Genomic DNA, 12834 nt, shown 5'->3' with positions numbered 1-12834 from the left:
AAGATAATTACCCTTTTATTGGTCTTTTAGAGAAGTAATTTGCCTCAATTGCTATCTCTGATGGAGGTTGTACCAGATTTGACTGAAGTATGGGATTGTTAGGGGTTAATATCTGCTTCCATGGAAACTATTCTGGTGTGTCTTGGTTTTAAATGACTTCCTGCAGGTTGAGACATGGAAACACCTGCTCAGAGAAACAACTTTCTTTAGCAATGAAGCCACATGCTGGGAAGGAAAAAAAAAAAAACAAAAAAAAAAAACAAAACTTTTGTGTTGAAATTCATCTGCCTTAAATATACCATTTAATGTTTCCAGTATTTAGAAAACTACATTTTGAGTATATATTTTCCTGGGATAAAAGGAGTGTCTGTTTGTTTGTTTGTTTGTTTATTTAGAGAGCATGTGCATCCCCAAGCATGAAGGGGAGGGAAGAGGACAGAGAGAGAAACTCAAGCAGGCTCCCCGGCAGTGTAGAGACCAACTTTGAGATAATTCTCATGACTCTGAGACCATGACCTTAGCCAAAACCAAGATTCTGACACTTAACCAACTGAGTCACTCAGACATCCCAAAAGGAGTGTCTATTTGAATGAATATTAGAGCTGAAAGTTTAAGAATATCTTTTTTTTTTTTTTTCACATGTCATCCAGGTTATCAAGGATGTTTTTGTAGTGGTGTTCATTAACACCAGAATAAGATAATTAAGAATGAGATAATTGAGTCATACCTCAAGTAGCTATCAACCTGCTTTTAAAGCAAAACACGGAAAGATAATTCTAAGACAAATGCCAACTGTAGTAAACATTAATAAGTACACATGGCATTTCAGAAATATTTAGAAGCGGTTAGTTATCCCAGTTGGGGAAACACAAATCATGAGGAGCTACCTGAACTAGTTAACACTTGAACTAAATATTAAAGGAAAAGTCAAGTGAGAAATGGGGCAAAGAGAATGTCTTAACAGCGTGGGGGCAGAGACAGCTTTAAAAATCATGGGGAAGAGAAGTAGTTGTCTGGAAATAGCAAGTCATTCGGGGTCTTTGAAGCATACGGTCTTTGAAGCATACCAAAATAGGGTATCTTATGATATGGGTAATGTGGATGGTTTGATACTACAGCTTTTTATATTGTGGTACTTAGACTATATTCTAAAAGGCAAGGAGCCAGACAAAGGCATAAAGCACAGAAAATGCATGGTTTTATGATTTTTTATATAGGTGATTTTAGGAGCCAATACACAAATGGATTGAGGCCATGAACGAGTTGGACACCCCTCCAAATGACGGGGCAAGAAGGATAAAGATACAACAGAAAAGAAAAGAGAGGAATGATGTAGAACCCCATACAGTTCAATATATGCTGCATGCAATTTATACTAATAATTCTGTCATTTAATGAGACTTTGCATGTGAGAGGAGGTACATAGTTGGGCTCAGCCTTATATCCAAAATATAAGCTTTTATGTTTCTATGAAATGATCAAAAATTTTATATGGTTAAAGAGTAGCTACTATAAGTTAACCAGCATACCTTGTTTCTATGTAGTTCCTGCACTGCATGATTTAAATGTTGCAATCTTTAACTGTGTTACCTGTATTCCTCACTTTGAAATGAGTGTGAAAATGGTACTTAAATTTGACAAACTTATATTCTTTCCCACAGAGACTGACCATACAGGTTAATGCTCTGTTTTAAATTTGATATTGTCTGACTATGAAGAGTCTATGTTTTTTCTTTATGACGTTATTCATCATTTAAATAAAATATCTTGACAGTTTCTGGAGGCAGAAAGAAAACCCAGAACTCTCTCAATTAAATGCTATTTTTTTTTTCTGGACACAGAGCACACAGATTTGAAACATGATATTGAACTAAAAGCTGAATATTGTTAATGTCCATTACAAATAAAAGAATGTTCACTCTCTTATGCAATTGTTGATTTCTTTTTTGTTTTTCCATTAGTGAATACAGATTTTGAGAAGCCAATTAGATCTTAAAATCTCACAACTAAAAAATAAAAAATTATATATACATATACTGGAAATTACACATTATTCTTCAAATTACACATTATTATTCAAATTACACATGATTCTAACTCTCATTTTAATTGTTAGTTAACCAAAAATTTTCTTAACGTTATCTAGGAGTAGCACAAGAATGAGAGTAATACTAATTCATTTTTCAAAGAACATGTTGATGTTAGTGAATCTTGTCAAGGATTATTTCTTATATTCCATGATAGGGAAGAAAAATTTGGTATAAGTAGGGGTCAAACTGACATGAAAGGGTTAGTAAAAGATAGACATACATCTACAAAAATTAGCTAAAATGGCATCTAGGATGCTTGTTTTTATGCCTAACTCAGACAAGGAGAAATAGGCTTTTAGTTTTGGGAAAGAAAAAAAATATGTCATTTTAAACTTGTATTTTCTAGGTATTATGAAATTTAGATATCCAGTTTTAGGTTTGGAACTCTATTGTTTCAGTAAATAGCATTCTTTTTCAACATGGATACAAAGACTTTATGACATTTCTGGTGGAGAACTGGAAATATTTACTTGGATCAAAGACATACACAGTAGTTAAGCCGCTGCCTTCGGCTCAGGTGATGATCTCAGGATCCTGGGATTGAGTCCCGCATTGGGCTCTCTGCTCAGCAGGGAGCCTGCTTCCCTCTCTCTCTCTCTGCCTACTTGTGATCTTTCTCTGTCAAATAAATAAATAAAATCTTAAAAAAAAAAAGACATACACAGTATATGCGAGAAATTTGGATCACTGAAGATGGAATACTACAGTGAAAAGTCAATCTTTCATTACTGAATTTTAAAGGTGTGTGATGTCATGGAGGGGGATGATTGGGATAAAAATGGGGAAGCTGGAAGAGAAAAGTCTGAGGAATCCAGTTTCATCCCTTTCTCTCTTCTCTCAACTGTTTTTTCCATTTGGAGGAGATATACATGCATACATACATACATACGTGTGTGTGTGTGTGTGTGTGTGTGTGTGTGTGTGTGTGTAGACCTCAACTTTGATTCTGCATTCAAACTGAATGCTGATCAGAATCCTTGACATGCTGGATAAAAGTCTTCCAGGCTCTACTGTGTCTAAATCAGGCACTTCATTGTTCAGAAGACCTTGGTCTCACAAATTAAGGTTGTATTTTTACATTTTTGTCTTTTTAGTGTGGTTGTAGGAGAAAACAAATGTAACCTGATACAAACCATTAATTGAATAAGGGACATTAATCAGGCAACCCTATTGTAATAAATACTATATTGAAAATAAATTAGACAGTTAAAGCACAGACAATAACTTTCTGATCATAAGAGTAAAATCAAGTAATTTCTAAAATAATGAATAAGGGAAGTCTGCACAATTTGTAAAATAAGAATGCATGCTATAAGTGTTCTTGTAAATATTTGTAATTTTCTCTGCAGCTATAAACAGATTTTCTAATATTTATTTTATTATTCTTGTTTTTTTTAAGATTTTATTTATTTATTTGACAGAGATCACAAGTAGGCAGAGAGGCAGGCAGAGAGAGAGAGTAGGAAGCAGGCTCCCTGGCGAGCAGAGAGCCCAATATGGGGCTCCATCCCAGGACCCGGAGATCATGACCTGAGCAGAAGGCAGAGGCTTAACCCCCTGAGCCACCCAGGCACCCTATTATTCATGTTTGATGCAATTCACTTGCCCCCAAAATTGCCCACACTATCACTGATATCACTCATGGTTCTAAATAAGGGATGTTTCAAACTTATAGACTTTCTTAATACTAAATGGAATTAAAAAGAAAATATTTATCCTATTAGTCAATAGGTTGAACTTTAAAAAAAAATTATATCTATTCTATCTTTAATTCATTTAAAGAGTAAATTTAACATGACAAAATAGTTAAAAATGCTATCAATACATATTCTAAAAAGACTCACATTTCATAATACATTTCCCTTTTTCCATAGTGATCTTCCCTTCTCATTTGAAAGATTTGCAAATATAGCCTAAAGAAATAACTCATTTTTAACAGAAGATGATTATAAGCCTTTTCCTTTAAAAGGAAAAAATGGGGGGCCACCTGGGTGGCTCAGTGGGTTAAAGCCTCTGCTTTCGTCTCGGGTCGGGTCATGATCCCAGGGTCCTGGGATCAAGCCCCATATCGGGCTCCCAGGGAGCCTGTTTCCCTCCCTCTCTCTCTGCCTGCCTCTCTGCCTACTTGTGATCTCTGTCTGTAAAATAAAATTTAAAAAAAATCTTAAAAAAAGAAAGAGAAAGAAAGAAAGAAAGAAAGGGATTTTTTTGCTCATTTACAAGTTTTTAGATTAGGAGTTATTAGAGATGCATAAATAATCCTATTTAATCTTCACAGTACAGTTGACCCTTAAATAATACAGTGCTTATAAGTGCCAACCCTCTGAGCAGTTGAAATCATGTATAACTTTTGATTCCTTAATATCTTAACTATTAATAGCCCACTGTTGACCAGACCTTAGTGATAACAGCAACAATCAATTCATACATATTTTTATATTATGTGTATTACATGCTGTATTCTCTTTTTTTAAAGATTTTATTTATTTTAGAAAGAGAGAGAGAGAATGAGCAGAGGAAGGATCAAAGTGGGAGGGACAAGCAGACTCCATGATGAGTACAGAGCCCTACAAGGGGCTCAATCCCACAACACTGAGATCATGACTTGAGCTGAAACCAAGAGTTGGTTGCTTAACTATCTGAGCCACCCAGGCCCCTCTATGTACTCTATTCTTATAATAAGGAAAGCTATAAAAAATTAAGAAAATTCATAAGGAAGAGAAAATGTATTTAAAGTACTATACTGTAAAGACACCTTTTGTGAAAATTTTTATACATTAACATTTTGAGTATCCCTATGTGAAAAGTAGAATTTGGAAAGATTTCCAAGTGGTAAAATATTACTGAAATGAAATGTGTTCTCTTTTTTTAGCTCATGGATGTGTATGAACATATATACCTATACATGTACAAATACATGTGCACACACTCCACTGCTCTTTCTACTGGAATTCATTATAAAGATTTTTTAGAAATATCTATTTAATTTTTTTAAAAAGACTCCTAGGGCACCTGGGAAGTTCATTCAGTTGAGTGTCCAACTCTTAGTTTCAGCTCAGTTCATGATCTCAGCGTTGTGAGATTGAGCTCCACGTTGGGCTCCACGCTAAGTGGGGACTCTCTTTGAGGTTCTTTCTCTCTCCATTTCCCTATGTCCTTCCCCCCACTCTCTTTCTAAAAGTAAATAAATAAATTAATTTAATTAAATAAAAATTATAAGAAATACTTCAAATGTTACTATTTCTAGTGAAAGAATACCTGTGCTAAAATCAGGACTGATGAAAAGAAACATAGGAATGTAACACTTCTTTACTTTGGGAATATTGCAACAAAGACTCAACCTGTTTTAAAACAATTTTCTATTTCCTTAGTAATACATTTACATATGCATATATATATATATATATATATATATATATATATATGCTTTTTGCACTTCAAGAAAGTCTTTGGATTTAATTTTTACAATATTCTGTTTTTACTTTTCTCCTCCAGTCTGTTCATTAACTATCATGAAGAACCAGAAATCCCATTCTCAACATATGTAATTTGGACTAGAAAGGGATTAAATAAAAGAAATAAAAGGTGACTTGAGTGACCTTAAACTCTATTTTTGTTTTTACACACAGTCACACAACAGTTGTCAAATAGAATCTTCTCCGTGGCCACATGAATCTGCTGTGGAAATTTTTCCTAGTGTCCCCAATGAAGGTAGATAAATATTAGCTTTTCACATAGAAGTTCTATATTACAAGAAAATTAAGCAGCTGCTATTTGTCAGAATATGATTCTTTTTCTTAAGTTAGATATTTTTCAATAGTCTTCTCATTTTTATCTAAATCCCAATTTATCCTCAAATATCCAATAAAATATATTCATCAAATATATTCAATACTTCCTTTGTAAATTTCATTTATAGCTTCAAATTACTGAATAATATTTAGGGAAAATTTTATGTAAAATCTGCTAACAAAGGTAAGAATTGATTTTAACTTAATGTGAATTAGTGACAATTAATTTAAAAAGAATGGATTTCCTAACTATATGAAAAAAAGGCAAGCAGTAGTCTGAGTTAAGTAAAAATAAAGCTAAATAAAAACCCTTGCAGGTATAAAATTTACCAAGGGTCTACTTAAAAACACTAAGATATAAAAATATATGGATCTAGAAATGAGGGGGATATTAGATAAAACAAAGAAAACAAAAAAATAAAAACTCTACATTATTTTGGAGTGACATTTACAAAATATGGTACTTTATATTGTTAATTTTCCAGATTAAAAAAAAAAAAAAGATTAGAAGTCAAAGAACCAACAAGGAAATTATATCTTGAAAACCAAGATAACAAATTATTTTGAAAATTAATAAACTCAGATGAAGAATCATGCATTATAATTTTCTTCTTTCTGGACACTCCCATTTTCATTTATGCTCTATGCCATCCAATCAACATCTTCACTCAGATTACAACACTGGTAATTCAGCCTTAGGAACTGTATTGGAATGCGACACCTGGATGGCTCAGTTCATTAAGCATCTGCCTTCAGCTCAGGTCGTGATCCTGAAGTTCTGGGATTGAGGCACACATTGGGCTCCTTGCTCAGTGGGGAGCCTGCTTCTCCCTCTGCCTGCCTCTCTCTTTCTCTGAAAAACACATAAAATCTTAAAAAACAACAAAACAAAACAAAACAACATGTTTCAGTGTTATCACATTGAACGAGAATAATGCAAACAAACTCAGGTTGCATTTCTTGGATATTGAAAGAGTGAATATAGGGATTAACTCAGGAAAACCAAACAGGGAGATTAACACAGATTCTTGATAATAATAATTTTCTTCCTAATTTCAGCTTTTTTGATGTTCTTCTTTCCAAATCCTTCACTGTTTTACTATTTATGACATTTTTGTAAAGGAGCATGATTTTCAGGTACCTTGTCTCATTTTCTTTTCTTTTTTTCTTTTTTTCTTTTTTTTAAAATTTTTTAAATTTATTTTCGGTGTAACAGTATTCATTGTTTTTTTGCACCACACCCAGTGCTCCATGCAATCTGTGCCCTCTCCAATACCCACCACCTGGTTTCCCCAACCTCCCACCGCCCCCCTGCCCTTTCAAAACCCTCAGATTGTTTTTCAGAATCTATAGTCTCTCATGGTTCACCTCCCCTTCCAATTTCCTTCAACTCCCTTTTTCTCTCTAACTCCCCTTGTCATCCATGCTGTTTGTTATGCTCCACAAAGAAGTGAGACCATATGATAATTGACTCTCTCTGCTTGACTTATTTCTCTCAGCATAATCTCTTCCAGTCCCATCCATGTTGCTACAAAAGTTGGGTATTCATCCTTTTTGGTGGAGGCATAATACTCCATAGTGTATATGGACTACATCTTCCTTATCCATTTGTCCATTGAAGGGCATCTTGGTTCTTTCCACAATTTGGCGACCATGGCCATTGCTGCTATAAACATTGGGGTACAGATGGCCCTTCTTTTCACTACAACTGTATCTTTGGGGTAAATACCAAGTAGTACAATTGCAGGATCCTAGGGAAGCTCTATTTTTAATTTCTTGAGGAATCTCCACACTGTTCCCCAAAGTGACTGCACCAACTTGCATTCCCACCAACAGTGTAAGAGGGTTCCCCTTTCTCCACATCGCCTCCAACACATGTTGTTTCCTGTCTTGTTAATTTTGGCCATTCTAACTGGTGTGAGGTGGCATCTCAATGTGGTTTTAATTTGAATCTCCCTGAGGGCTAGTGATGATGAAATTTTTTCATGTGTCTGATAGCCATTTGTATGTCTTCATTGGAGAAGTAGGTGTTTTCTCAAGTTAATCTTAGGTCACATTCCTGGGAGAAAAGATTTTGTTGCAGATTTGAGCAACAGGTATCTAATTGTGAGTGCTCTTAGGAATAATTCCTGAAAAGGAGTGATAGAGGCAGTGAGAGGAAGAAGCTGGACTGCAATGCAGATGTTTCAATTGATCCCATGGAGCTGAAATAGCCCATAAAATTCGCCCCAAATTAAGGCAAGTTGATCAGGTGTTTATTTGGATTCTGCCATTGACAAGTTATAGAATGTCAGAATAGATGATAGATAGATGATAAAGAGATAGACTCACCATCAAAGATAATATAAAATTTAAGGTCTGCTTCCAATTACATTATTTTGCTAAAGGAAGTACAATTTTTCCAGCACCATTCAGTGGAAAGACCATTATCTTTGCATGAATTACATTTATGCTTTCATTAAAAATCAGTTGACTATATTTCTGTGAGTCTATTACTGGGCTCTATATCTTACCTTCAGGAGGTATCTTTCCAAATTTTGGGTGGTTTCTTTATAATAATGTGCTGTAATTATTAGAGTGTTAAAAAAAGAAGATGTTATTGAGCATATATAATGAGATAACTGGAAAAATGGAACCATATTAAGATGACATATATTTGGAAATAGAATTGAATATGAAATCTGCTTTTCTGATTATAAATATATATATGTGATGTTAATTTATTTGTTTTTGAGTCTTGATTTCTACAATTGTAAAATAAATATAACAATTGTTGATTTTATAAGAATATATTAAATTATCTAAATTACACAAAATATTGTAGAATTTCTAAAATGGACCAGATTTTCATTATTGAGTACCTTTTATATTTGTAAATATGTGTTTTAAATTTTGTCATAAACAAAAAATAAATCTCTGGTTTATTTCACTTAGCATAATACTCTCTACCTTCCTCCATATTGCAAATGGTGATAGAATTATGCTAAGTGAAATAAGTCAGTTATAGACAAATACTGTATGATTTCACTCAGGAGGAATTTAAGGGAAAAAAGAAGCTAAACAAACAAGCAAAAAAAAAAAAAAAAAAAAAAAAAAAACAGGGAGAGATTGAGACAAAAAGGCAAACCAAAAATCAGATTCTTAACTATAGATAACAAATTGCTGGTTACCAGAAGGGAGGTAGGTAGCAGGATGGATGAAACAGATGATTAGGATTAAGGAGTTCATCTACTGCCTTGAGCACCAGATGTTATATGAAACTGTTGTACACCTGAAACTAATATTACACTGTATGTTAACTAACTGGAATTAAATAAAACCTAAAAAAAAACCATGAACCAATAACAGCACATTTTTTATCAATAAAATTACTACTTTAGAACAAAATGCAACACATGATTCTTAAATTCATTGCTTTCTCTGTGGCAAACAATTCAAATGACGCCAAGGGAAATACTGCATGTGAGGGTTTTACTGTGATTTAAATGTAGAAAGTGGTAGGGACACATAGGATGGGAATGTGTAAAGTCTGATAGACTCACTGAATTAAAACCAGACAACAAAAGCAAGAAAAACATACACTATACTTAGCCCTAATTATCTCCCAAAGGCTTTATCTCCAAATACCATCCATTGGGATTTAAAGATTCAACACATGAATCTTAGGGACACAATTCAGTCCATATCAGCTAACTAGTCAAACCTATAGACAGACAAACAAAACAAACAAAAAACATATAAGGAAGCCTTGTGCAGAATGTTGTAGGAGTAGAAAGGAGGGGCTGAATTTGCAAAACTTTATCAGGAAAACGGAATAGGAAAAATGAACTATATAAAGTTTGGAGAGAAGCTTGGCAGAGGAGAGAGGGAGAATACTTCAGGAAGAGGGAGTAACAGGACCATAGGGAAAAATAGTTCCTTATGAAGACAATGGGATTAGTGAGCTCCATCTTAATGGAGAAGAGAGAGTTTGAGATCAGAAATCGATTGAGATTGTGAAAGTTAGTTGGATCCAAGTTTAAAGATTTGTGTACATCATGTTGTGAAGCAGGAAATTAATCCTGTAGGTCACACTTTTGCCTAGTGATTTATAGGTACTGAAAAGCACAAGGTAGATAAAAGAGGCATTTTCCTTTATATAAGGATAAACTTACTCCAAATTAATTCAGCTACTGGCAATAACACTTATGCATTTGGTTTGCTGTTGAGGATATCTCCAGAGGAGATGTGGAAAAAGTGAACATGACTATTGTTTTCCTGAGAGAATAAAGGCCTGACTCAGAAGTTGACATTGTTCTGGCTGATTGACAGTAAGGAAACCTATGAAGGTGAAGAATATAAGAAACTGTGTGCTATCAATGACATATATAATAATCTATAATTATATTCACCTTGGAATGATATAACCAGAGCCAATAAATAGCTGGAAAATGGTTTAAAAAATATATGTAGTATATTCTGGAAAAAAAATTAAAACAGTTGAATTTTTATTTTTATTTTTTTATTTTTTTAATATTTTTTTATTTTTTATAAACATATATTTTTATCCCCAGGGGTACAGAATTTTTATTTATTTTTATACATTGATAAAACATGATTTGAACTTTACTACAAAAATATATTATCTCTTAGGATATATTATCTCTTTGGAATATGGCTTTCATATACAGTATAATTTTAGATACTGAAAATTTAAGGACCATGAGGATCAGATTCTTGATCAATAAATGTTTTTATGGCATAAGTCACTCAGAGCTTCCATCATTATCAGAATATTAATGATCCGGATTGGGTCTTGACAGTGTTATTTGCTTGACTTCCATTTCACAGATGATCTGAGGTTTTTCTGTTCAATTACTGAAAAGTGCTGATTTTTTTTTTAGGATTTATCCAATTACATCATTTTTATAAGCAAGATGTTGATGGGAAGAGAGGGATTTTATTCAGAGAGGTTTTATCAAAATCACTATCCCTACAAAGGTACTCATGTATTGAATTTCATTCAGTTCATTACAACTTTAATCCACAAGGAAAGTTTTGGGGAAAGATGATAAAGATAAACAGAAATTAAAAAAAAAATTTACCTTTCAGGATTTCTGACACTTGCACCCAAGGAATTTTAAGTAAAGTAACTACTTAACTATGTGTTTCATGTGTGGCTTACTCAGAGCATGTAACCAAAAATGGGAAAATATAAATTTGCTAAATCAATATATGTCTACAATAATGATAAAATACATTAAAAATTCCCTTACCTTATATAATTAAGATATACATGTGGTCAAAAATCCATGAAATCTTATCATAAAAATGGTAAGTTCTTTTAATAAATATCTTTTGTAGAATAATTTAGAACATAGAAAATTGCACTTTTTCACCAATCTTTTGAAACATGGCCAGGTGATTTTCTTTTTCTTCTCTCTCTCTTTCTTTTCTTTTCTTTCTTTCATTTTTTTTTTTGACCATTTTTTTGGAAAACAAACAAACAAACATATTGCTTTCTTTTAGTGGGGGTGAGAACTTCAGGGTACTTAGAAAATAATATCAGTGCAATTCTTGATTTTGACAGCTCAGCCCTATCTCTATCCCTTACCTGTTCTTCAGAACATTTATTGTAAAATTTTCCTTTAACGATCTTTCTAAGGCTTTCTAGTTGGTTTTCTTAGGGAGAAAAATAACAATTCCTTTTTTGTTTGCATTCATATTTTATCAGTGGATGTAATAATTGTACTACCAGAATATATGTGTTTTAAAATCTTCACAACTGACTTTTAATAAACATACCAGCCAACTGTTGGGAACAGCAGTGTATGGATGTATTAAGTGGTGGCCATATGGCCATTGGCCACAAACTGGGGGCAACAATTTATGTTATAGAAGACTTAAAAAAAATATTGATTATTCAGACACTGAGCTAATGGCCCAGTTATAAGATTCTCTACTATCTCAAATCTCTATGTTACAGCTGCATAAAGAAGTTATAGAAATCTAGAGGCTAATCTAAGTTTGTGTGTTCATCAAAAATATCTTGATTATACATCTGGGTGCAATATAAACTGTGAATAAATTTTAAGATTATGTAAAGAGTTCAGATACCTTTATGTATTTCTGAAATTAGAAAGACCATACCTTTGGTTCATTCCCATGAGCATGGCTCTTGGAGTAATAGTATCATTTAGATTAAGCTATGTATTTGTGTCTTTGTCTGTAATATCTGGTGGACAGTTATATGTCTTAAAAGTACAGCACACTAAAAATATCCTGAAATGAAAAGTCTGGCTGAGCAAGGTTTTGTACTTGCTTTATTTACTAGTTTGTATGACTTTAATTAAATTGTATTACATTATGAGGAATCACCATTTCCACCTTAATGTAATAAAATAATCTATTCCTCATGGGTTTATTGAGGAAATTAAGAATATAATGTCTTCAAAGGACCAATCATCATGCAGGCCAGATAGTAATAGTTTAAAAGACATAACTTCATTCTCCCCCAAATCATTTATAAAGTAAAAGTAATGAAATTAGTCGTATTGCATTTATATACCTTTCAAAGCAATTGTAATTAAAATAAAGTGTCTCAAATGTCAAATAAAAATAATAGACTAGGTTAATATGCCATTAAGAATTTATGAGTGATTATTAGTTCCACTTTTATGTATTTTCACCCCATTTTCTTTTAAGAACCTATTTCTCTAATTTAGTACACAATTATTTTTTATGATTAGGTACTTATACCAACACATGTTATTTAAAATCACCCTGGCTGACATTGACATCTCTGCCTTGATGGTGGTGAACTGATAATTCAAAGTTCTTTCTCTGTACACTCTCATATAACATCATGAACAATTATCCTTAAAGAAGTGTGTCCTGATGATAATGATGGTGTGCAATAAACTCCCTTTTACTTGGGTTTTAAACAACCATAAAACTTAAATAGCCAGAATTTA

The sequence above is a fragment of the Mustela nigripes genome, chromosome 2 (assembly GCF_022355385.1).
Source record: "Mustela nigripes isolate SB6536 chromosome 2, MUSNIG.SB6536, whole genome shotgun sequence".
NCBI lineage: Eukaryota > Metazoa > Chordata > Mammalia > Carnivora > Mustelidae > Mustela > Mustela nigripes.
This window is presented reverse-complemented; position numbering follows the sequence as displayed.